We start from the raw sequence: 27,772 nt of genomic DNA, 5'->3' as shown, positions 1-27,772 counted from the left end.
TCTCCCAGGACCTCTGAAACCTAAAATTAAGTGTTATTGGCACAATTAGACAAAACTACTGAATGTTTTTCTGCTCCCCTTTTATGTGTATTACAAATTTCAGCTATATCAGCAAACTTATACTTCTTCATTGTCAGCTTTTTCAAAGTAAAAAAGTGTTTTTAGGATCAGGATAAGCAAAGAAAACAGATGATCCTAGAGATCATTATACAATGTATGCAATATCATATGTCACTTGAAATTTAAAAGAGAGATTGAATCTTAAATAGAAATTTTAATAAGGCAATTGAGAAAGAGTGTTTTAAAATTAGTTATTGGATAAAAGAATCAAAATAGCAGGCTGAGGATACACTTCCAAATACACTTAAATGATGTAAATGTTATACAGAGAAATAAAAAAATATAGATGAACATACATTAGAAAGTTATCTTTAAGTATCTGCCATTACTAGATCATTAAAAGAACTTACTAGAAGTAAAAAAGAGATAGGATCTGAACAATAAGAGCAGAATAAACTAGTACAAGAAAAGGCTCAGAGCCAATAAATATGCATATTATTGCATATTAATGAAAGAAATGCCTGTGAAGCAGTCACATTTATCTATAGGATAAATCCTGGCCATTGTCCATTAAAGTGTGAATTATCTGCCTGGGAAAGGTTTTTAAACAGAAACCAGAAAGAGAAACAGAGCCAAAAGTGCCCTAGGACCTCTCTTTATCCCCTTCCTCATGGGGAGGGGTGTGGAGAGAAACTGGTCATTGGAGAATGTCTTCAGGCTGCCTATCTGTTCTATATCCAAAACCCAAAAGTGAAGTTTGTCAATACAACCAGTGTGCTTACACAAAGCTTGTGGTCTACCCTTAGGAAAAGGCCGCTGGAGAAAAAGAACCACAAAGCTGCAGAGGAAAATCATGCTAACTCCCTCTACTAATCAAACTAGATTTTTACCCACAAACATGAACTACCAATGCAGAATATTTGAGGAAAACTAATAGCAGAAAGGAAAAGGACCAGAATGAGCAAACAGAACAGATGGCCCTGAAAAACAAAAATAACACAAGAAACTGAAGAGACCTTAAAAAATTTTAATTGATGTCCTGAGAAAAAGATAGGGCATTGCATCCATAATATAAGAATAGGCTGCCATAAAAATGAGCTATCATAGAAAAATTCTTGAAAATTAAGAATAAGATTGCCAAAACAAAATCTTTAAAAAGCTGAACCCAGTGATGAGCACGACTAAGGAAGAATTAGTCATATAGAACGTAAAATCAAGGAAATCTCAAAGAATACAGAGCAAAAAGACAGAAAAATAGGTGAACAAGTTGAAGTTGAAGCATAGAAGGTCAGTCTTAGGAAGTCTCTCTGTCACTTCACTAATGAGCTATGACATTGGACAAACACCATAATACTAATATCCTACCTTAAATGTGTATTTGCTATTTGCCCAGCACTGCTCTAAGATCTTACATGTATTAACTCATTTAATTCACTCAGTGGACTTTTAACTAATGGATATATTTCTGGATGCCATGATCTAACATAACTTTGGCTTCAGGAGCTACGTGCTTTGTAGTGGTTTTATCTGATAAATTAGTTTCTCTACAAGGTACTAAATAAGTGCCATAGAGTCTGCATTTACCTTCCATTCCTCCTTTCATATGTTAGCCAGGGATTCTTTCTGTCCCTCCCTTAAAATGTTGCTGCAGCTGTAGGAGAGAGAAACAAAAGACACAAATGTAGAATCATCTAATCACATTGCCAAGAAATGTTAGAGACAAGAGACCATGCCACAGGGACAGTGGTAATCCACTGACATGTTGTATCAGCCTAAACAGAGCTTCAAATAATATTCAATTAACAATAAATATTTTTAAAGACATGTAGATTTTATGTAAAATTCTAAATTTCCAGTTCTTATCACAAAATTGGGCCCCCCAATTGTACCTCCTTCCCAAAAAGCCATTGTAATAGGCTCTAAAATACAGTAGCTCAAACAAGATAAACTTTTCTTTCTTCCTTACAAAATAATCCAGCTAAGTGTCCAGAGTGGACAAGTTGCTCTATCTGAGGTTATCCAGGAAGCAGCTTGGTTTCTTCTATTTTCTTGTTCCAAAAAATTTATTTACTGTTAATATTTTGGATTTTTAAAAATTACTATCTTAACCAGAAAATAAATTCTTTTCCTTTTGCAAGCCCTGATATACTGAATGAATTAGGGCAAATTTAAATCTGCATCTTGTAAATGATAAATAGAAATATAAAACCACTAAATTTGTTCTTCTTTAAATCAATGAAATATGACATTTTTATAAAGACAGGCTGGAGTACAGTGGCACAATCTGGGCTCGCTGTAGCCTCCCTCCCAGGCTCAAGCGGTTCTCCCACTGCAGCCTCCTGAGTAGACTATAGGCATACTACCACGTCCAGCTAAATTTTGTATATTTTGTAGAGATGAAGTTTCATCATGTTGCCTAGGCTGGTCTTGAACTCTGGGTCTCAAGCAATCCACCTGCCTCGACCCCCCAAAATGCTTGGATGACAGGCCACCTTAAAATTTATCATGCACTGTTTTAAAAATTATAGATAGAGATATGGTAAGATAAAACAGACACTAACAAAAAGTTCTCTGCAAAACATGACATACAACCTATAATGACATAGATGATGCTAAAGAAGAGAGAGAAATATAAGTTATGCCTATTCATATGTACACAGATGCCTTGTTTGTACTAATAGTAAATGTCTATTCTATATTCCTTTCATAATCTTCATTCTGAAGCAGGCATTGTTGAGTACCTGCCCAACAGTATTTCCTTCTTCCTTTTGTTCAGATAGAAATCTGATCATGTGCAGTCATCTGCTTCAGAAGAGGTGGCCTCATCCCCTTAATAGGGATTGGTCTGATTCATCATGAAGACCTCATCCTACTTGCCAGTCACTGTTTTAGGTAGGATATAGGATGCTGTCAGTCCAGTGATATGAGAAGGGAATCTACTGGACTGGGTGGTGGAGCTTTGGGAAAGGTTTTCTCAGGCTATGGGAAGAAATGGGTTCGTTTTTCTGCTTCTGGATATTGTCATTAGGATGTGATATTCTAAGATGGCTTACAGGGGACGTAGTCTGAAGAAAAGGTGGAACATTCCTGGGTCTTCTCATGATATTGTTGAGCCACAAAATTAACCAGCCTGAGCACTGCCTCGCCTCTGGAATTCTTTTAATGTGAGATGATAAATTGCTTTATTGCTTATGTACTCAAGTGTAAGCTTCAACTTTAAGCTTGCCACTAAAAGCATCCCAACCAATGCATATTTATCAGTTTATTAAAAATTCTGTTTGATTTTCCTTACCAACTGATTACTAAAATGCAGTATATTTAATGGTGTTCCCCAAAAAGACATGTCCACATCCTAATTCCTGGAACCTGTGACTGTTGTCTTATTTGGAAAAAGGATCTTTGCATATGTAATTAACAATCGAGATAAAATCATCCTGGATCATGGCAGGATGAGGGTGCTAAATTCAGTGATAAGTATCCTTGTAAGAGACACACCCCTGAGTTCTAACAGACAGAAGAGGAGGAGGCAATGTAACTGGAAAGACTTACTGTAAGATATCCTGTTACTTGTAGTCAAAATCATTCTGTTGCAAGCATTTGCTGTATTTAAGACATTGAACTAAGTACTGGGGATTTGGTAGTGAGCAATACAGACACAGATCCTACCTACAGGTAGCTATAAGCTTTGGATCTGACAGTGGGTTCAAATTCAAGCTTTGATGCTTTTGGACTTAAAACATTGGGGAAGTTATTTAGTCTCTCTGAGCCTGTTTCATCATTTTCAAAACAGAGATGGATAATGTTACTTCCTTCATAGATCTGTAGTGAAGATAAAGTGAGATAACACAGTGTTTAGCACATAGGAATATCTCAATAACTAATAAATATGAGATGTGCTGATAGTAGAAACAGAAATAGAAAGAGAAGAATTGCACAGAAGTCATTTTAAAGGAAGAATACCCAGGATTTTGGTAAACAGTTACAAAAATATTTGAGAGCTTAGTTTTCTTTCACATGGTTACAGGATTTAAAGTATTCTGATACCTTCTTTGATTTATAGCTCATTTAAAAACATATTGCTTAATTATCAAATGTGCAAAGAATTTCAAGTTCTCTTTGTGTTACTGATTTCTGGCTTAATTCTGTGGTCAGAGAATTTGTATTATTTTAATTCTTTCAAATTTTTGTATATTTTAAGTTCAATATGTGGTCAGTTTTCACAAATGTTCCCCATATATTTGAAAAGAATGTATTCTAGAGTTGTTTAGCTCTCTATGCATTCTACATATGTCAATTAGGTCAAGTCAGTTAATCACATTGTTTAAATCTTCTATATCTTTACTGACTTTTCTGGTAAGCTTGCTCTATGATTTGTTGAGAGAAGCATATTAAGATATCCTCTTGAGTTCCCTTTTAAATTAAATATTAAAATAATCCTCTATGATTCCCTTTTTAGTTTTTCTCTTTTTATTTATCTTAATTTTTGCTTTCTATATTTTGATGCTCTGTTAATTGCTTTTGCACTTATAATTGTTATATCTTTCTCATGGAGTAAACCTTTTAGCAATAAAATGCCCTTTTCCTAACCTCTAGAAATGTTTTAGAAGACTTCTACTTCATTTGCTTTTAATGTAGCTCCATTTTGTATTTGTTAAGGTATACGTGGTATATCTTTTTTCCACAACTTTTGTTTTCAATTTATCTATATCATTATATTTCAGTGTATTCCCTGTAAGCAATGTACAATTATTTTTAAAAATCTAGTTTGACAATCTTTTTCATTTGAGCATTTAATCTATATATTTTCATGTCATGAGTGTATATATTTGTTTTTAAACTACTATTTTAGTATTTGTTTTCTATTTCCCCAACATTTTCTGTGTTTCTTTTCTTTCTTGCCCTTTTGGATTAATGATTGCGCATTATTCATTTTTCCTACTACCATCTTAGTAACCTTTCAGAAATGATTCTTTCAGTCATTACTCTAAAGATTATCACATATATCCTTGACTTATTAAAGACTAACATAAATTAATTCTTGATCACTTTCTGTATAATAAGAGAAACTTGGAACACTTTAACTTCTTGTAAGCACCTTCTGCCTTTTGTGCTAGTGTTTTCATGTGTTTTAATTCCAGATATAGTTTAAATCTCACAATGCATGATTGGTTGTTTTATAACATTGATTTTATGTATCAATATATTTAGATTTATTGACATATTTATCCTTTCTGTTGCTCTTTATTCCTTCCTGTTATCTCCATGCTTCAAACGGAAAATTTTTTCTCTCCCTGAAGATCTTTCCTTAATACATCCTGTAGAAGGGGTCAGTCCATGACAGATTATACATTTTTTTCTCATGAAAATGTAACTATTTACTTTTACTTTCAAATAATTTTTGCTGAGTATAGAATTCTTAATTGTACTTATTTTCTTTTACAACTTTGAAGCTGTCATTATATTGCTTCGGGTTTCTGCTATTTCTATGAAGAAGTCATCTGTCATACTGTTGCACCTTTGAAAATAATCTGTGATTTTTCTCTGGCTGCTTTTCAGATTTTCTCATTTTCTTTAGTTTTCAGCAGTTTTACCAAAATGTAAAAAAGTGGTTTATTTTTCATGTTTTTCCTGTGTGAGGTTCATAGCACTTCTTGAACCAGTGATGTCTTATATTAATTCTGGAAAATTTTTACTTCAAATATTTTCTTAAGCTTATTGTGTCTCTTTTCTCTGTAACAAATAATTATATTACAGTTGTGGGATTTTTAACATCATGTCTTATGTGTCTTTTATGCTATGTTTCTGTATTTCCATTCTGTCTGCTCTCTGTACTTCAGCCTGGATATTTTCTTTTGACTCGTCTTCCAATTCATTAATCCTCTCTTCAACTCTGTACAACTTGTTGTTAAACCTCTCTTTAAGCTCAGAGTTTCAGTTATTGTATTTTAGTTTGAAGATGTTCACATCTTTTATTATTATAATTTCCCATAAGACAATTTATCTACTGGAGTTTTCTATCATATTTTCTAATTATTGAATATATGAATCATGGTTATTTTAATTTGTGTTTCTTGTACTAGGAAGCAATATCTTCTCTTTTAATTTTTAATTTTTGTGGGTACATAGTAGGTATATATATTTAGGGATACATGGGATGTTTTGATACTGGTGTGCAGTGCATAACAATTACACTATGGAGAATGGAGTATTCATCCTCTGAAGTATTTATCCTTTGTTTTACAAATGATCCAATTATTCTCTTTTAGTTATTTTAAAATGTACAGTTAAATTATTATTGACTATAGACACCCTGTTGTGCTATCAAATAGTAGGTCTTACTCATTCTTTCTAAGTTTTTTGTACTTATTAACCATACCCTCCTCCCCACTCCCTCTCTCACTACCCTTCCCAGCCTCTGGTAACCATCCTTCTCTATGAACTCTACGTCCATGAGTTCAATTGTTTTGATTTTTAGATCTCACAAATAAGTGAGAACATGCAATGTTTTCTTTCTGTACCTGGCTTATTGCATTTAATATGATGATCTCCAGTTCTATCCATGTTGTTTCAAATGACAGGATCTCATTCCTTTTTATGGCTGAACAGTACTCTATTGTGTATATGTATCACATTTTCTTTAGCCATTCATCTGTGGATGGACACTTATGTGGCTTCCACATCTTGCTATTGTAAGTGGTGCTGCAACAAACATGGGAGTGCAGATATCTCTTCAATGTGCTGATTCCCTTTGTTTTGGGAGTATATCCAGCAGTGGGATTGCTGGATCATATAGTAGCACTATTTTTAGCTTTTTAAAGAAACTCCAAACTGTTCTCCATAGCTGAACTAATTTGTATTCTCACCAACGGTGTATGAGGATTCCCTTTTCTCCACATCCCCACAAGCATTTGTTATTGCCTGTCTTTTGGATACAGCCACTTTAACTGGGGTGAAATGATATTTTATCATTGATTTGCATTTCTCTGATAATCAATGATATTTAGCTCCTTTTCATGTGGCCATTTGCCATTTGTATGTCTTGAGAAATGTCTATTCAAGTTGTTTGCCCATTTTTTGATTGGATTATTATTATTTTTTTGCTATAGAGTTGTTTGAGTTCCTTATATATTCTTATTATTAATCCCTTGTCAGATGGGTAGTTTGCCAATATTTTCTCTAATTCTATGGGTTGTCTCTTCCCTCTGTATTGTATCCTTTGCTGTGCAGAAGCTTTTTAACTTGATGTGGTACCATTAGTCCATTTTTGCTGTGGTTGCTTGTGCTTTGGGGGTATTACTCAGGAAATTTTTGCCCAGACCAATGCCCTGAAGATTTTTCTCAAAGTTTTCTTGCAGTAGATTCATAGTTTGAAGGCTTATACTTAAGGTTTTAATGAATTTTGATTTGATTTTTGTTTATGGCAAGAGATAAGGGTCTAGTTTCATTCTTCTGCATGTGGATATCCAGTTTTACTAGCATTATTTATTGAAGAAACTGTTCTTTTCACAGTGTATATGTTGGTACCTTTGTTAAAAATGAGTTCACTTTAGATGGTTTTATTTTGGGGTTTTCTATTCTGTTCCATTTGTCTATGTGTCTGTTTTTATGCTGGTACCATGCTCTTCTGATTACTATAACTCTATAGTATAATTTGAAGTCAGATAATTTGATTCCTATCCAGTTTTTTTCTTTTTTCTTAGGATAGCTTTGGCAATTTTGGGTCTTTTGTGGTTCCATATAAGTTTTAAGGTTATTTGTTCTATTTCTGTGATGAATGTTATTGGTATTTTGATAGAGATTGCATTGAATCTATAAATTGCTTTGGGTACTGCGGGCATTTTAACAATATTGATTCTTCCGGTCCATGAACATGGAATATCTTTTCATGTTTTGGTGTCCTCTTCAATTTCTTGCAGCAATGTTTTATAGTTTAGACTATAGAGATCTTCACTTTTAACTTTATTCCTAGGTATTTTATTTTATTGTAGCTATTGTACATGGGATTACTTTCTTGATTTCTTTTTCAGATTGTTCACTGTTAGCATAGAAAAATGCTACTGATTTTTGTATGTTGCTTTTGTATTCTGCAACTTTACTAAATTTGTCTATCTGTTCTAATAGTTACTTTGGTGGTGTCATGATGGTTTTTTGTTTTGTTTTGTTTTGTTTTAAGATGGAGTCTTGTTCTGTTCCCCAGCCTGGAATGCAGTGGTATGATCTTGGCTGACTGCAACCTCTGCCTCCCAGGTTCAAGCAATTCTCCTGCCTCAGCCTCCTGGGTAGCTGGGATTACAGGCGCATGTCACCATGCCTGGCTAATTTTTGTATTTTTAGTAGAAAGCATTTCACCATGTTGGTCAGTCTGGTTTCAAACTCCTGACCTTGTGATTCGCCCACCTTGGCCTCCCAAGTGTTGGGATTACAGTAGTGAGCCATAGCACCTGGGCATGTTTTTCTAAATGTAAGATTATATCACCTGCAAACAAGGATATTTTGACTTCTTTTTTTCCAATTTGGATTCCCTTTATTTCTTCCTCTTGTCTAATTGTGCTAGCTTGGACCTCCAATACTGTGTTGAATAACAGTGGTAAAAGTGGGACTCTTTCTCATTTTCCAGATGTTAGAGGAAAGGCTTTCAGTTTTTCCCCATTAAGTGATACTATCTGTGGGTCTGTTGTATATGGCTTTTATTGTGTTAAGGTATGTTTCTTCTATATCCAGTTTTTTGAAGGTATTTATCATGAAGGGATGTTAAATTTTATCAAATGCTTTTTCAGCACCACTTGAAATGATCATATGGTTCTTGTTCTTCAGTCTATTGATAAGATGAACCACATTGATTGATTTATGTATGTTGAACCATCCTTGCATCCCAGTGATAAATCCCACTTGGTCATGATAAATGATCTTTCTAATGTATTGAATACAGTTTGCTAGCATTTTCTTGAAGATTATTACTATTATTTTCACATTGCTCTAGTATATCAACTTTGGAAACAGTAGACATCACTCTATACCATTCTTTTTTTAGTAGTGATATTTTTATTTACAAAATATAGTAATTCTCGATCACTGAAATGTCATATCCTAAAAAACGTAGCATTTCTCTGTTTGATATTGATGTTGTTCTTAAATAGTTGTTGACTGAAGATTCATTTGATGAATCCAAGTTTTTCTATTTCGATGATTTTGATGATTCAGATGATTCTGATGTTAGTGATAACTCCAAGAACAGTTTTTATATTTTATTTTCATATTGAAAATCACTCAGATTTACTTAGCTTCAAAGAATTTTGTTTATGTAAAACAAAATGAGTGCTGGTAGCAAGCTGCACTTTTTTTTTCTAAATGCAGAAGTTTAGAAACTGGTTAAATGTTTGGCAGAATTCAGCAGTGAAGTCATCAGGCCCCAGGCTTTTCTTTAGTAGGAGACTTTTTATTACAGCTTCTATCTTATTACTTATTATTGGTCTGTTCATGTTTTCAATTGATTCTTGGTTCAATCTTGGTACCTTGTATGTATCTAGGAATTTGTAAATTTTTTCTATATTTTCCAATTTATTGGCATATGGTTTCTCTTAGTAGCCACTAATGAGCCTTTGAATTTCTGCAGTATCAGTTGTAATGTCTCCTTTTTCATCTCTGATTTTATTTATTTGAATCTTCTTGCTTTTTGTCTTGTCTGGCTAAAGGTTTGTCAATTTTATTTAACTTTTCAAACAAAACAACTTTTTGTTTCATTGATCTTTTGTATTATTTTCTACATTTCATTTGTTTCTGCTCTGATCTTTTTTTTTTTATTGCATTTTAGGTTTTTGGGTACATGTGCAGAACATGCAAGATAGTTGCATAGGTACACACGTGGCAGTGTGTTTTGCTGCCTTCCTCCCCTTCACCCACATTTGGCATTTCTCCGCATGTTATCCCTCCCCAGCTCCCCCCACCCCGCTGTCCCTCCCCTATTCCCCACTATAGGTCCCAGTGTGTAGTGCTCCATTCCCTGTGTCCATGTGTTCTCATTGTTCATCACCCGCCTATGAGTGAGAATATGCGGTATTTCATTTTCTGTGATCTTTCTTTTCTTTTACTAATTTTGAGTTTGATTGGTCCTGCTTTTCTAGTTCTTCAAAATGAATTAGATTTGTTTATTTGAAATTTTTCTTTTCTTTTGATGCTGGCACTTATAGGTATAAACTTCCCTCTTAGTACTGCTTTTGCTGTATCCCATATGTTTTGGTATGTTGCATTTCCATTATCATTTGCTTCAAGAAACTTTTCAATTTCCTTTTTAATTTGTTCATTAACCCACTGGTTATTCAGGAGCATATCGATTAATTTCCATTCATATGTATAGTTTCCAAAATTCCCCTTGTTATGGATTTCTAGTTTTATTTCACTGTAGTCAGAGAAGATGTTTGATATAATTTCAGTCATCTGGAATGTTTAAAGACTTGTTCTGTGAACTGACATATGATCTGCCCTTGAGAATGATCCATGTGCTGAGGAAAAGAATGTGTATTCTGTAGTTCTTGGATGAAATGCTCTCTAAAAATTTACTAGATCCATTTGGTCTATAGATTATATAATATAATGTTTCTTTGTTGATTATCTGCCTGAAGATCTGTTTAATGCTGAAAGTGGGGTGTTGAAGTCTCCAGCTATTATTGTATTATGGTCTATCTTTCTCTTTAGCTCTAATAATATTTGCTTTATATACCTGGGTGCTCCAGTGTTGGGTATGTATATGTTTAAAATTGTTATATCCTTTTGCTGAATTGACTCCTTTATCATTATATTGTGACCATCTTTGTCTTTTCATAAGGTTTTTTTCTTGAAATCTATTTTGTCTATTTTAAGTATAGTGACTCCTGCTCTTTTTCAGTTTCCATTGACATGAATATCTTTTTTCATCCCTTTTATTTTCATTCTATGTGTGTCTTTATAGAGGAAGTGTGTTTCTTGTAGCAACAGATCATTGGGTCTTGTTTTCCATCCATTCAGCCACGCTATGTCTTTTAATTGGAGAGATTACTCCATTTGCCTTCAATGTTATTGATGATAAATAAGAACTTACTCCTGCCATTTTGTTATTTGTTTTCTGGTTGTTTTGTGATCTTTCCTGCCTTTTTTCTTGGCTTAATGTCTTCCTTTTAGTGAAGGTGATTTTTCTCTGGTGACATGACTTAGTTTCTTGCTTTTTATTTTTTGTGTATGCATTGTATGTTTTTTGATTTGAGGTTATCTTGAGGCTTGCAAATACTATATGATAACCCATTATTTTAAGCTCATAACTACTTAACATTATTTGCATAACAAACAAATAAGCAAAAAGGAAACAATAAAAAATATACTTTAATTCTTTCCCCCTGCTTTTTAATTTTTTTGTTTCTATTTATATCTTATTGTACTGTGTCTTAAAAGTTTTTGTAGTTATTGTTTTTTGTCAGTTCATCATTTAGTATTTCTACTTAGGATAAGAGTAGTTTACATGCCACAGTTACAGTGTTATAGTATTCTGTGTTTTGGAATACTTACTATTATCAGTGAGTTTTGTACTTTCAGGTGATTACTTGTTGCTCATTAATGTCCTTTGCTTTCTGATTGAAATACTCCTTTTAGCATTTCTAATAGGATAGGTCTGGTGATGATAATATCCCTCAACTTATGTTTGTCTGTGAAATTCTTTATTTTTCCTTTATGTTTGAAGGATGTTTTCACCATATATACTATTCTAGGATTAAATTTTTATTTCTTCCACACATTAAGTATTTCATGCTGGTCTTTCCTGACCTATAGGGATTTTGCTGAAAAGCCAGATGTATTGGAGTTCTATTGTATGTTATTTGTTTCTTTCTTCTTGCTGCTTTTAGGATCCTTTCTTTATCCTCGATCTTTGGGAGTTTGATTATTAAATGGCTTGAGGTAGGCTTGGAGTTAAATTTGCTTCGTGTTCTATAGCCTTCTTGTACTCAGATATTGATATCTTTCTTTAGGTTTGAGAAGTTCTTTGTTATTATACCTTTGAATAAGCTTTCTACTCCCATCTCTTTCTCTACCTCTGCTTTAAGGGCAGTAACTCTTAGATTTGCCCTTTAGAGGCTATTTTCTAGATCCTATGGGTGTGCTTCCGTTTTTAAGATTCTTTTTTCTTTTGTCTCCACCAACCATGTATTTTCAAATAGCCTGTCTTCAAATTCACTAATTCTTTCTTCTTCTTGATCAATTCTGCTGTTAAAAGGCTCCGATAATTCTTCAGTATGCCAATTTCACTTTCAGCTACAGAATTTCTGCCTGATTCCTTTTTAATTATTTCAATCTCTTTGTCAAATTTTTTTGATAGAATTCTGAATTCCTTCCCTGTATTATCTTGAATTTCTTTGAGTTTCCTCAAAACAGCTATTTTGAATTCTCTGTCTGAAAGGTCAGGTATCTCTTTTTCTCCAGAATTGGTTCTTGGTGCTTTATTTGGTTTACTTGATGAAGTCAACATTTCTGGGATTGTCTTGATACTTGTAGATGTTTGTCTGTGTCTAGGCATTGAAGAGTTAGATATTTATTGTAGTCTTCTCAGTCTGGACTTGTGTCAGACTGTGGACACACTTGTGGACCCATCATTCTTGGGAGGGCTTTCTAGATATTTGAAAATACTTGGATGTTGTGATCTAAACTGTGTCTGTTTTAGGGGGCACTCCAAACCTACTAATGCTGTAGTCCTGCAGACTCATAGAGCTACTGCCCTGATAATCTTGGACAAGACCTGGGAGAATTGTCTGGATTACCAAGCAGAGACTCTTATTTTCTTCCCTTACTTTCTTCCAAACAAGCAGAGCCTTTCTCTGTTCTGAACTACCTGCAGCTGGGGGTGGAGTGACACAAACACCCCTGTGGCCACCTCCACAGGGTGAGACTTGAAGCCGGCACAGTACTGGGTCTCACCCAAGGCCTGCTTTAACCACTTTTTGGCTACTGCCTCTGTTCCATCAAGGCCCTGAGGCTTGGTCCATAAATGCTGTCCAAGAGTCAAATCTTGAAATAAGGGACCTCCAAATCCCACTTGGTGCTCTACCCACCTGTCACCTTAGGTACCAAGCTGATCTCTAAGGTACATGATCGAGTCCCCTTTACTTTTTCCTCTGCTTTTCTCAAGCAGGAGTCTTGCCCTGTAACCACCACGGGTGCGAATGTGCCAATTCTCACCTGAAGCCAATAAGTGTAAGTCTCACTCAAGGCCCTTGATGTAGTACCTGGGTATTGCAACTAATTATTCAGGGCCCAAAGGCTCTTTAGTTAGCAGGTGATGAACGTTGCCAGGACTAGGTCCTTCTCTTAAAGGCAGCAGGTTCCCTTCTGGCCCAAGGGTGTGTCTAGGAATGTCATCCAGGACCTAGAACTTGGAATGGGGGCCTGAGGGCTGTCCTGTCCCTCTCCTGCTGTGGCTGAGCTGGTATCCAGGAGGCAAGACTATGTACTCCCCACTGTACCCTTTCCTCTCCTAAAGGGGAGGGAGAGATCTCTTTTGGAGCCATGAGCTGTGCAGCCTGGAGTTAGGGGAGGGGTGATGCCAGCACTCCCTTAGCTGCCCCAGCTGATATCTCAATAGGTCACATGTCCTTCCCCCCCACCAAGTTCTCTGGCTCTGGGCCCAGTTCAGCACTGGGACTTGCCTAGGAGTTACAGTGCTTGTGTTCTAGACTGCGTTTTGAGTTTATTTAGAGCCCCATAACACTTCAGCCTGCAGTGGTGAGGCTTCCAGGAACTCAGGTTCTGATCATTGAGATCAGTGGTTCCCCTCTGGCTAGGGTTAGCTTAAATGCTCCCTCTGTAGGCAGGTTTCAGCTAAGGGTGGTCCAGTTTTCATTCTTGCCATAACAGGACAGCACACTGAGTTCAATGCCTCACAATTGCCAGCTCTCCCTCTCTCCAAAGCACAAAAATGCTCTTTACACCACGCAGTCACTGCCAGGGGATGGGGGAGAGGTGGCATTGGTGATTCAAGACTGTTTCTCCTACTTCGTGACTCCTTCAGCGATACAAAGCCAAAACCAGACCAGGTATTGTGAGTGCTCACCTGACTTTTGGTTCATATAACAGTGTTTTTTTGTGTATAGGTAGTTGTTAAATTGGTGTTGCAGGGGGGACAATTGGTGGAGTCTTCTCTTCGACCATCTAGCTCTGCCTCCCAGCAAGCACTATGTTGATCCTTGTGGTATGTGAGGCTGTTTCCATTGTCCATTTTTTCCTGTTTTTTGTTTTGTTTTGTTTTGTTTTGTTTTGTTGCCAGATCATCTTGTTTCTTGGTATGCAAATTATTTACGTATACCAAAAATTGAAATGATCTGAACACTATCTTTGTGTTAGTCTATTTCCAGTTCAACTCTACTTTTAGAGTTAAGCCTTTGATGGTATCAGCCAAAATCAAGGGATCCTCCTAGGTGATCCCCGAAGACCCTGTCCCTAGAATTTGCTCAGCTCTCAGCCTCTTGTCCACCACTTAGCTACACTGAATATGGGCTCATGCCTTTGGCCTTGCCTTCTCTCTGAGAATTTTGGCCTCCCGAGTAGCTCTCTATTCCTTTCCAAAAGATATCTTATGTTTTGTTAAACTTTGTAATTACTCTCAGTAAAAACACTGGTCTGGAACAAGTTAGTCTACCATTACCAGAAAATTTAAATTACAATGGCTTAAAGAAAATACAATATATTATATTCTGGATCTATAATCATTTACTGTAATTTTCAAAACTTGCCTACTTAAGTTGATTTACAGCAGCCTACGAAATAGAGACCTACTTTTTTTAAGCCATAAAATATGAAGTTATGACAAGAATGATAATGTTGACATAAAAGTAACATTTAGATTTTATCTTGAAATGTCAGCTACATAAACAAATATTTGCCAGTAAACAAATGCTCTGCAATCCAGCCTTGCTCTAATTTGCACCATGTCAACTGACTTTTGTAACAAACAGAAATTATTCTGATAAAAATTAAGCACTTTATATCACAATTTCCAGAAGAAGAGAGTCATTCCATCAACATTTCCTGGCTTGCTGCCATTCCTGCAGCTGCCTCACCTTTCAATGTAACACTGCTGAGAGCCGCAGAATATTGTGTTTGGACACTTTGCCAATAGCAATACAGTGTTTGACAATAGCAATCCAATATTTGCTCAGCTCTAACCTTTCTACATCCTCTCTCTTTTGGTATTGTAGTAATGGTCACTAATATAGGAATCTATAGCCACCAGAGATGTCTCCAAGTTTTTTATATTCTATGCCTTTTTCCTAAACTACTCTTTCTCTTGCTTACTCATCCTTCAATATTTAGATCAAGCATCTTCTCTGTGAAAATTTTTTTGGCTCCATGTTCTCCAGAATGGAGTTACTCACATGCTTATCTAGGCTGGAACTATATTTTGAGTGCATTTCTATTATTATTCATATCCTACTTCCTGGTAAATATATGTATGCATTTGTTTCTTTACACCAAGATATGAGTACACTTTGCCCATGGTGCTTAGTCAACCAGGAATAGAAGGAAGAAAGAAAATGAAACAACAAGAAAGAATAGAGGAAAGGAGGTAAGGAAGGAGAAAGGGAAAAAAGAAAAAATAGTATGATTCCTTTTTTTGCTCAATAGGACTGTGATGAAATAACCAATTTGTGGTCTGTTTATATCCTAGAAGATTATGTCCCAAGTTGGGAAAATTTCCACTCTTTCCATGGTTAAGAAACTAAATGGAAGAAATGCATATGATTTTTTTAATTGCTTGGGACAGGTAGATTAGATGACCTTAAGTAAGTAGTTGACATCTGGAATAAATAGAAAGAATTAACTGCTGCTGACAAGAGGGAAAGATGATTTTAATAATGAGTTTATGATCATGAAATTGGAAGGCATCTGAAATCAGACAAGTCTACTGGAATCTGGGTTTCACCTCTTGCTAGCTGTTTGACTTTGGACAACTTATCATCTGCAAGCTTCTGTTTCTGCATCACATGAAATGAGCACAAAAAATATATAGTTGTCATATTGTCTATATTGGATTAGATAACCACACCTAGCTCAATGCTAGGCACAGGTCATTTTGACTTTACATATTAGCTTCTTTTTTCATGCACAGCAAGTACTGACTTAAATCTCTCTCTCTCTCTCTCTCTCTCTCTCTCTCTCTCTCTCTCTCTCTCTCTCTCTCTCTCTCTCTCTCTCTCTCTGTTTAGAACATGTATACACACAAATATATACATATATATTCTCCCCAGCAATGAGCTGGGGAGGAACCATGATGGAAGTAGGACACTATATCCAGATAGGTGGAATTATTATAGGCATCTCTGCAAGATGACAGGAAGACTCACTGAGAACAAGGACCTTGTCCAATTTAACATTAAGTCTTAAGTGTGGAGCAGAGACTGGCACAGAGGTGATCAGTAAATTTCACTGGAAGAACAAATTCATGAAACCACACTCAAGACCCTGTCTGAGCCAAACTGCTGAGATTTACATCAACGTAAAGCCCAGGACTCCTTGAGGAATTTTGCTGTAATGTCATCTTTTCAAAACCTGCATAAACATCAAGCAGGAGACAAGTGGACTTCATTTTTCTTGACTTTCTTCACATTCCCATTTTCTCTCAATCTAAGGAAACTTTTTCAGCTTTGTGACTGAGAGACAGCCTGCCTTTCAGCTGGGTGAGCTTTCCAGTTGCATGAGAAAGAGCTTCAGGAGATCACCTATACTCTTCCCATCCAAAAAAGCAGAGAAAAAAAGAAAGGGAAGAATATAGAAAGGATTGTTTCTCCTCCAAAAATACCTGATATTTTTGCTTTCCTTATCCTATTTTCATGAGTTATTAACTGCATGTTTAAAATTTTGTCATTTTTATGATTTATACAGTTCTAGATAAAATACTGTTTAAAATCACACAAAGCATAAAAGATGATAAACAAATACAATGAAAATATAGAGATAGCTGTCCCGTCTGAACTCAAAAGGAGAAACCTCACTGGAAATGGACTATCACGAATAATTTACTTAGCATTTGGCAGCTCCAGAAAATTACAAACCTGGAAGATAACAAACAATATTATCTGCATTGCACTGCAGAGCATCAGTCATGCTTGATGTGAGAAAAAAAAACACTTTTATTAAAAGAAATTAAAATTATGAAATAGAGTTGTGTACATAAGTGGGAACTGTCTAAAAACTATTAAGTAAAAATACATTTTTCCTCTTTTGAAGCTCATTTGAAACAAACTTTTTAAACTTCATTTTGAGTTTAGAATTAGGCAGGTATTTTACATTTTAAAGAGTCCTATTCACTTAAATTCCCGAGGCTGACAGAAAATTAAGGCACCTGGTATTGTCTAGGAGAACAAGGCAGACATCTGGTTTCACATTTGTTTCAGGTGAGCTATCACATTCCAAAAAAGTCTGTGTATAGTTTGGGAAGTTAATTCATGGAGATTAGGGTCAACTGGTTCTAGCCTCTGGGCCAAAAAGAGTCATGAAAGAAGTGATTTCCTCAATCCCCTCATATGATGTGAAGCTTAATCTGCGACAATCAGCTGGTGAGCAGTCCTTGGATGGTTTCACTAATGGCTCAGAAGAGCCCTTGTCCACCTCCAGTAGCAGAAAGAAGTGACCAAGCAAACATCCCTGTAACAGAGCCAGTCTAAATGCATAAAAGGATTCAGGATTTGCTGGGTTAGATCAGAGGTCATGGAAAACAGAAGCAGAAGAGAGACCAGGACTAAACCACTAGTCATCCACTAGACCAGGATTTCTCAAGCCTGGCTGAACAATAAAATACCCTGGAGAATTTTAAAGCATTCTGAGGCCTGGGCCCCAACCCCAGGAAATTTGAATAAATTGGTTTGGGGTGGAGCTTGAGAACCACAGAGTTTTAAAAGCTCCCCAAAATAATTCTAATGGACACCTGGACTTGAGAAACACAGCACTACAAGTATCTTGAGGGCACGCTTATTCACCACTGCTCATCAAACATGTACTATATAATACCCAGCGAATGGCACATGAGAAATGGTATTGGGGTGAACAAAGCATAGTGAAAACCAAAGAGTTCCTTCTTAAGTGGGATCTGCAATGTTGTGCTGCAAGTCCTCCTTTTGTTTCTCCATGCACCTTTTTTTTTTTAATTTTTTGTGTCCACATATATGTGCAGTTATTTATAGGTCCCATTGCAGTTAGCATATTACTCTTAGACCTAGGCAAGTAGGACCCTGCACTTGGGAGTGCCTTTCTCAAAATTTCCCATCTTTTCCAATGCCTGTGACCAACTAGGGATGGCAGCGCCTTCGGGGTGTGGTACTGGAGCCCAGGGTAGAACCTCTGTTTCTGCCCTCCTCAACACTCTACCCTGCATGGGGCACAATCAGATGCCTCCAGGAGCTCGAGGACTCAAATATACAGGGTATTCCCAGAACACTGGTTCCTGGACGGTAGACTGGTTCCAGGGGCCTGGTCAGTAGACTGCCCCCGCCACAGGCAGAAGTGTTTCTCTCCTGAGATCGTGGGAGAATGGTGCTTATGTGCTAATTTTGAGTGAATCAAGTTATTTAGACAAAAAGGGTCCACACAAAAAATATTTACCTAGGCCTGGCATACCCTTAGGGTAGCTCTGCCTCTAGATATTGATTCTTAAGTTTCTTAGAGATGAAACTGTGGGCTGTCTTACACTGAAAAGATTACCACACTGGTAAACCTTGTTTCTTGGGAAAGAATCCAAGAGGATTTATGGAGACAAGTCAGTTAAAGCAGTTGACCACATTTTCTAGAGGGACATTTTTATTTAAACAGGCCTTTCTGCCAGAATTTTTATAAATGCATCATAAGAAAATTTCCAAATGCCTTAAAAAGACTAAAAAAAAAGAACAGAGACTGAAAGAGCTCTTTTCCACTCTTTTTCTCTCTGTCTTCTCAAAGCTAACCTAATAAATGTTTAAAAATATTTTAAACTAATAAGAGAGAAAATCATGACCTTCTGAAACTCAGAATACTAGCTATCTGATTAATCTTTCTGGGAAACTTATCCTTGTTAATAATGTTTATGTTGGGCTAAGTGCTGAAATGATAAGATTTGGATATATTTGGATTAAACAAAATATATTATCGAAATTAATTTTACCTGTTTCATCTTCCTTTTTTTTTTTTTTTTTTTTTTTTTTTGGAGATGGAGTTTCACTCTGTTGCCCAGGCTAGAATACAATGGTGCAATCTCAGCTGACTGCAACCTCCACCTTCTGGGTTCATGTGATTCTCCTGCCTCAGCCTCCTGAGTAGCTGGGATTACAAGCATGTGCCATCGCACCTGGCTAATTTTTGTATTTTTGGTAGAGACGAGGTTTCACCACGTTGGCCAGGCTGCTCTTGAACTCCTCCCTCAGGTGATTCACCTACCTTGGCCTCCCAAAGTGCTGGGATTACAGGCATGAGCCACTGTGCCTAGCCTTCCTCCTACTTTTTTTTAATGTGACTATATGAAAATGTAAAATTACATAGGTGATATATATTTGTGGTTCACATTCTATTTCTTTTGGATAGCACTGTGAGTTGTTAAAGTTTCATGAACTATGAACTTAGACATGGACACTTTCTTAAAATTGGCTAGACATTTTAATTCAGCCAAACTGAAGAGGACATCCATGGGCCAGAGGATGGAAGGAGTAGGAAGAACAACTGAAAATCTAGTGGAAGAGAATGGAGGCCAGAGGGGAGATAGCAAGGGTTAGAAACGTGCTCACCTACCTGAAAGGGGAAGATTTGGGACAGGACTCAGAAAAATTGGTGCATCCAAAGATCACAGGAGGATGATCTGAGTGCTTCACACACAGAAAAAAGATGAAGTACACTCAATCTGAGATGTGCACCCACTGACCCACCCTTGAGCCAAAGTGTAAGTTCCTCAATCTTTTTTTTTTTTTTTTTTTTTTGAGACAGTGTCTTGCTCTGTCACACAGGCTACAGTGCAGTGGCATGATCTCAGCTAACTGCAACCTCTGCCTCCCAAGTTCAAATGATTTCTGCTGCCTCAGCCTCCCAAGTAGCTGGAACTACAGGTGAGTGCCACACCCAGCTAAATTTTTGTATTTTTAGTAGAGACAGGCTTTTACCGTATTAGCCAGGATGGTCTTGAACTCCTGACCTCATGATCTGCCCACCTTGGTCTCCCAAAATGCTGGGATTACAGGCATGAGACACCATTCCTGGTTCCTCATTCTTAAATCTAATCTCTATAGACTTGATTGGAACTAATTTCTAGGATATGGCACAAAACTCTGAACTGAACTTCAATCAAGGGTAGGATAATGGTTCAAAATTAACCTGCTGGGAACTCAAGCCAAGTAATTTAAGCATTCAGTGCACATGTGACCTTAATTTTTAGTCAGAAGCTTGTGAGATGCAGAATTTTTTTTGTATTGATACAAGAAGGAAGGCTGCAGGGATGAATCGATACATCTTGGTGCTTCACAATTCAGACAAGTCCTCAGGGATATTTAAAAAAATTTAAATGTATAATGTAAAATGCTTATAAGGAGTAAAGTATCTGTCACACTTTCCACTTAAAGTGCTTTTGTTCTTTCTGTCATTGTGTCCTACCTAATACCTTCCAGCTTCTGGGTGCTGCTGAAATGAGTAATCAGGTAATTGATGAGAGTATGAGAGTGGGGAGAGCAATAAGCTGATGCTTGGAGCCTTGCTACCATCAGACACAGTAGGTTAATTTTCCCCCACAACATGCAGGATTATATCTAATGGTTGCTTATGTCAAAACAGAATACAAAGTAGAGAAGGATTTGACAGACAGCAATTCCTGCCATCCTCATGGGCCCCCAGCCTGAGATATTGAAGCCAGTGTTGAATTTGAAAAGCACATTTTCCCAAACTCCTATTTTAAAAGCAGATACTATCTTAATGGCACAATGATAAAAATTACATTCAGTTATTTTTGTCTTCAATCCTACCAAAGAGATGCTTGGAAAGAGCAAAGATTTTTAACATCTGGCTTGCCTGAACAGAATTTGTACTTGAATAAAGAATGCTCTTCCAATTCTTTTAGTTTCTGGATATCTTCATTAGTGGTAAATCTGAGGAAGAATACTCTGAGTGGCAAGATTGTGACATTTTTCCCAGGGATTTTTAGGGACCCTCTCAACTAAACAAACAGTGGCAAAGAAGAATCAAATTTTAAAGTATCCTAATGCACTCCATAATATATATATACACCTACTGTGTAGCCACAAACATTTTTAAAAAATTAAGTATCCTTCCAGGGTTTTTGTGAAAAGATGGGATTTTATTTTCTAATATCAGAGATGTTACGTTTTGATTCAGACCAGTCATCTAGCCACTTGTAGCAACTTTTCAAAGCTATTTTTTAAAGGCATTTTTGCTTCTTGTCATCTTCCCACCAAAGATAAGTTCTGGAGAAGTTCGTAAGCTATTAACTATGACATCAGTTTACATTTTTTGTCCTTGCTACAAACTCATTTCCTCAGGGTCACCAGAATAGACATAGATATGAATGTGTGTGCTCTATGAGGGCCATGCCAGGCAGAATACAAAAATACTGGAGTGTATCAGCAGAAGTGATTTGCCCTCCTCCTACCTGACAGAGGTGGCTTATAGAGTGATTTAGGAGTAAGAATGGGGAGACTTCTTGAAGACATCTTGGAATGTTAGAGTCATTCTATTCACACCCTCACTCTCTTGAGAAAGGGGAGCATTTGCCATGGTTCCTCATAGAGAGGATCCTCAGAGACAATCCCACAAACCTCAAGGGTACATCTGAACATAGGGACTGGCCCCAGATTCTCATTTCGTTTGGAGTGTGCCAAGTGACAGAACCCATTGACACATGCCAAATCCCAGGCAAAGGCCACCAGAGAGCTTTGGACATAGGCAGAGGGCCTCAGAAAGGGGAGCAGAACAAGTCACAAGAGGGCACAAATCATTTCCCAGTTCTTCAAGGACCCAAGGTGGTTTTAACAGGGAGTCTAAGTTTCTTGGAGCCCCAGTGGTCTCATAAGATGGATGGCTGGTTGAATTGCTGAACAAACTTCCATTTCCTGGATGCACAGGACACAAAGGTACTCAGTATCAATCTTAATCTGAGGCAAAAGTGTTCTCTGTCCTGGACCCCATGCTTTACAGGGTCCTGCATTTGCCAACAAATACATTTTTCTGAAGAATACACATTGCTTCCGTTCTGGGTCTGAGATAAGAGCTTAGGACTGGCACAGACCAACCTAAAACTCTAAACATTTGCTCTCCCAGCTGACATTATGCAGGCCCCAAGGAAATCTCCACTTGCATTAGAGCCTGTAAATAAAAGATGGTATACAAAACTCTGAAGGTTTGTGGGCTGTGCTGCTACAGAGGCTGCTTTGGAGTGTGAAGAAGATAGCAGTATTGTTCATATTATGCTTAAATATGTATATATGTAGGTCTAGTTATAATATGCATGAAGCATAATTCCTATTCTTTACTATGGCAATTTAATGGAAATTAAATCCTAGAATTGCAAATAGTTTTTTAAATAAAACAGTTAGGCTTTTAATTTTAATAAATAATCTTGAATATTTTAGATGACATCTTACTTACAAATGTAGGAAAAGTAAATTTATATTTGTGTTTACTCTAAATTTTCTTAATGCATTCAAATTGCATATATTTTTAATATAATTACATTTGATTTTTAACCCATTTGATCACTGCTGACATAATACAAGTTACAAATGAAAATATTGATTTAATCAACATGATTAGTGACTTTGCCAGAAATGATGATCAAAAAGTTTTGATTCTAGTAAGAATCAAAGAAGAACACTAATTTCTGAATTATTACTCATCCAAACATTGCCAGCCCATGAACATAATGCCCAGGTACGTGCAATACAAATTAAATTCAATGGTCTTTGATATTTTGTTAATTCTGGGCTTTACATATATTTTTCTAATTTGTCCTCATAAAAGTTTGTTAAGTGAGGAGGATAGGAGATATTTCATTTAGCAATTTGTTAGTTTGATTTATAATTCTTCATTATTATACTTTAAGTTCTGGGCTACATGTGCAGAACATGCGTATTTGTTATATAGGTATACACATGCCATGGTGGTTTGCTGCATCCATCCCCCCGTCATCTACATTAGGTGTTTCTCCTAATGTTATCCTTCCCCAATTCCCCCACACCCTGCTACCCCTCCTGTAGCCCTCCAACCCCCCAACAGGCCCCAGCGTGTGATGTTCCCCTCTCTGTGTCTATGTGATCTCATTGTTCATCACCCACTTGTGAGTGAGAATATGCGGTGTTTGGTTTTCTGCTCTTGTGTCAGTTTGCTGACGATGATGGTTTCCAGCTTCATCCATGTCCCTGCAAAGGACATGAAGTCATCCTTTTTTATGGGTTTATAGTATTCCATTGTGTATATGTGCCATGTTTTTTTAATCCAGTCCATCTTTGATGGGCATTTGGGTGGGTTCCAAGTCTTTGCTATTGCAAACAGTGCTGCAATAAACATACATGTGCATGTGTCTTTATAATACAATGATTTATAATCCTTTGGGTATATACCCAGTAATGGGATTACTGGGTCAAACGGTATTTCTAGTTCTAGATCCTTGAGGAATTGCCAAATTGTCATCCACAATGGTTGAAATAATTTATACTCCCATCAACAGTGTAAAAGCGTCCCTATTTCTTCACATCCTCTTCAGCATCTGTTGTCTCCAGATTTTTAATGATCACTATTCTAACTGGTGTGAGATGGCATCTCAATGTGGTTTTGATTTGCATTTCTCTAATGACCAGTGATAATGAGCCTTTTTTTCATATGTTTGTTGACTACATAACTGTCTTCTTTTGAGAAGTGTTTGTTCATGTCCTTCACCCACTTTTTGATGGGGTTGTTTGTTTTTTTCTTGTAAATTTAAGTTCTTTGTAGATTCTGGATATTAGCCCTTTGTCAGGTAGATAGATTGCAAAACATGTTTTCCCATTCTGTTGGTTGCCAGTGCACTCTAATGATAGTTTCTTTTGCTGTGCAGAAGCTCTTTTGTTTAATTAGATCCCATTTGTCAATTTTGGCTTTTGGTGCCATTGCTTTTGGTGTTTTAGTCATGAAGTCTTTGCCCATGCTTATCCTGAATAGTATTGCCTATGTTTTCTTCTAGGGTTTTTATGGTGTTAGGTCTTGTGTTAGGTCTTATGTTTAAATATTTAATCCATCTGGAGTTGATTTTTGTATACGGTGTAAGAAAGGGATCCAGTTTCAACTTTCTGCATATGGCTAGCCAGTTTTCCCAATACCATTTATTAAATAGGGAATCCTTTACCCATTGCTTGTTTTTGCCAAGTTTGTCAAAGATCAGCTGGTTGTAGATATGTTGAGTTATTTCTGAGGCCTCTGTTCTCTTCCATTAGTCTATATCTCTGTTTTGGTAGCAGTACATGCTGTTTTGATTACTGTAGCCTTGTAGTATAGTTTGAAGTCAGGTAGCATGATGCCTCCAGCTTTGTTTTTTATTTTTGCTTAGGATTGTCTTGGCTATGTGGCCTTTTTTTGGTTTCTTATGAAGCTTAAGGTGTGTTTTCCAATTCTTTGAAGAAAGTCAGTGGTAGCTTGATGGGGATAGCATTGAATCTATAAATTACTTTGGGCAGTATGGCCATTTTTGCAATGTTGATTCTTCCTAACCATAAGCATGGAATGTTTTTCCATCTGTTTGTGTCCTCTATTATTTCCTTGAGCAGTGGTTTGTAGTTCTCCTTGAGGAGGTTCTTCACATACCATGTTAGTTGTATTCCTAAGTATTTTATTCTCTTTGTAGCAACTGTGAGTGGGAGTTCACTCATGATTTGTCTCTCTGTCTGTTACTGTGTATAGGAATGCTTATGATTTCTGTACATTGATTTTGTGTCCTGAGCCTTTGCTGAAGTCGCTTATCAGCTTAAGGGATTTTGGGCTGAGATGATGGGGTCTTCTAAATATACAGTCATGTCGTCTGTATACAGAGAAAATTTGACTTTTTCTTTTCCTAATTGAATATGCTTTATTTCTTTTTCTTGCCTGATTGCCCTCGCCAGAACTTCCAATACTATGTTGAATAGGAATGGTGAGAGAGGGCATTCTTGTCTTTCTGGTGCTGGTTTTCAAAGGGAATGCTTCCAGTTTTTGCCCATTCAGTATGATACTGGCCATGGATTTGTCATTAATAGCTCCTATTATTTCAAGATATGTTCATTGATGCCTAGTTTATTGAGAGGTTTTAGCATAAAGGGTATATTTCATTTAACAATTTATTAGTTGGATTTATAATTCTTTTTTATTTTTATTTATTTATTTGTTTTTGAGATGGAGTCTTGATCTGTCACCAGCCTGGAGTGCAGTGGCACAATCTTGGCTCACTGCAACCTGCACCTCCCAGGTTCAAGCGATTCTCCTGCCTCAGCCTCCCAAGTAGCTGGGACTACAGGCGTGCACCAAGATCCCAGCTAATCTTTGTATTTTTAGTAGACACCATGTTGTTTCATGTAGTTTCACCATGTTAGCCAGTATGGTCTCAATCTCTTGACTTCATGATCCACCCACCTTGGCATCCCAAAGTGCTGGAATTACAGGCGTGAGCCACCATGTCTAGCCTGATTTATAATTCTTAAAAAATAAACTTAGGGTATGGGGCCTCCATTTATCCCATGCCTTGTAAAGTTTGGGTGCACATGAACTGCCATTCACAATTGCTACAAATAGAATAATATACCTAGGAATACAACTTACAAGGAATGTAAAGGATCTTTTCAAGGAGAACTACAAAGCACTGCTCAATGAAATAAGAGAGGACACAAATAGATGGAGAAATACTCCACGTTCATGGTTAGGGAGAATCAATATCGTGAAAATGGCCATACTGCCCAAAGTAATTTACAGATTCAATGCTATCCCCATCAAGCTACCAATGACCTTCTTCACAGAACTGGAAAATACACCTTAAACTTCATATGAAACTAAAAGAGAGCTCGCATAGCCAAGTCAATTCTAAGCAAAAAGAACAAAGCGGGAGACATCACACTACCAGACTTCAAACTATACTACAAGGCTACAGTAATCAAAACAGCACAGTACTGGTAACAAAACAGAGATATAGACCAATGGAACAGAACAGAGGCCTCAGAAGCAACAGAACATATCTACAACCATCCGATCTTTGACAAACCTGACAAAAACAAGCAATGGGGAAAGGATTCCCTGTTTAACAAATGGTGTTGGGAAAACTGGCTAGCCATGTGCAGAAAGCAGAAACTGGACCCCTTCCTGACAACTTACACTAAAATTAACTCCAGATGGATTAAAGACTTAAACATAAGACCTAACACCATAAAAATCCTAGAAGAAAATCTAGGCAAAACCATTCAGGACAGAGGCGTAGGCAAGGACTTCATGACCAAAACACCAAAAGCATTGGCAACAAAGGCCAAAATAGACAAATGAGACCTAATCAAACTCCACAGTTTCTGCACGGCAAAAGAAACAGTCATTAGAGTGAATCAGCAACCAACAGAATGGAAAAAAATTTTTGCAGTCTACCCATCTGACAAAGGGCTGATATCCAGAATTTACAAAGAACTCCAACAGATTTACAAGAAAAAAGCAAACAAGCCCATTCAAAAGTGGGCGAAGGATATGAACAGACACTTTACAAAAGAAGACATATATAAGGCCAAGAAATATATGAAAAAATGCTCATCATCACTGGTCATTAGAGAAGTGCAAATCAAAACTACATTGAGATACCATCTCACGCCAGTCAGAATGACGATCATTAAAAAATCTGGAGACGACAGATGATGGAGAGGATGTGGAGAAATAGGAACACTTTTACACTGTTGGCGGGAGTGTAAATTAGTTCAACCATTGTGGAAGACAGTGTGGCGATTCCTCAAGGACCTAGAAATAGAAATTCCATTTGACCCAGCAATCCCATTACTGGGTATATATCCAAAGGATTATAAATCGTTCTACTATAAGAACACATGCACAAGAATGTTCATTGCAGTACAGTTTACAATAGCAAAGACTTGGAGCCAACCCACCCCATCGATGATAGACTGGACAGGGAAAATATGGCACATATACACCATGGAATATTATGCAGCCATCAAAAACGGTGAGTTCGTGTCCTTTGTAGGGACATGGATGAACCTGGAAACCATCATTCTCAGCAAACTGACAAAAGAACAGAAAATCAAACACTGCATGTTCTCACTCACAGGCAGGTGTTGAGCAATAAGAACACATGGATACAGGGAGGGGAGCATCACACACTGGGGTCTGTTGGGGGGAAATAGGGGAGGGACAGCAGGGGGTGGGGAGCTGGGGAGAGAGCACGGGGAGAAATGCCATATATAGGTGAAGAGGAGGAAGGCAGCAAATCACACTGCCATGTGTGTACCTATGCAACAGTATTGCATGTTCATATGTACCCCAAAACCTAAAATGCAATTTTAAAAAAGTTTGGGTGCACATGAAGGAATCCCATCTCTAGAGGCTCATGGTAGACCACTACCCTGAGATTGGATGAAGCCTAAGTGAATATCAGAATGCTGAGGCATCCACAGATCACTGAGCCAGAAGGTAGTACGGATCGACCAGACTGGGTGATGACATTGGCAGGTGGAATCAGAGGAGAGATGAC

This window comes from Callithrix jacchus, chromosome 2 (genome assembly GCF_049354715.1).
Source record: "Callithrix jacchus isolate 240 chromosome 2, calJac240_pri, whole genome shotgun sequence".
NCBI classification, from domain to species: domain Eukaryota; kingdom Metazoa; phylum Chordata; class Mammalia; order Primates; family Cebidae; genus Callithrix; species Callithrix jacchus.
The sequence above is the reverse complement of the archived record's forward strand: the minus strand, read 5'-3'. Positions refer to the sequence as shown.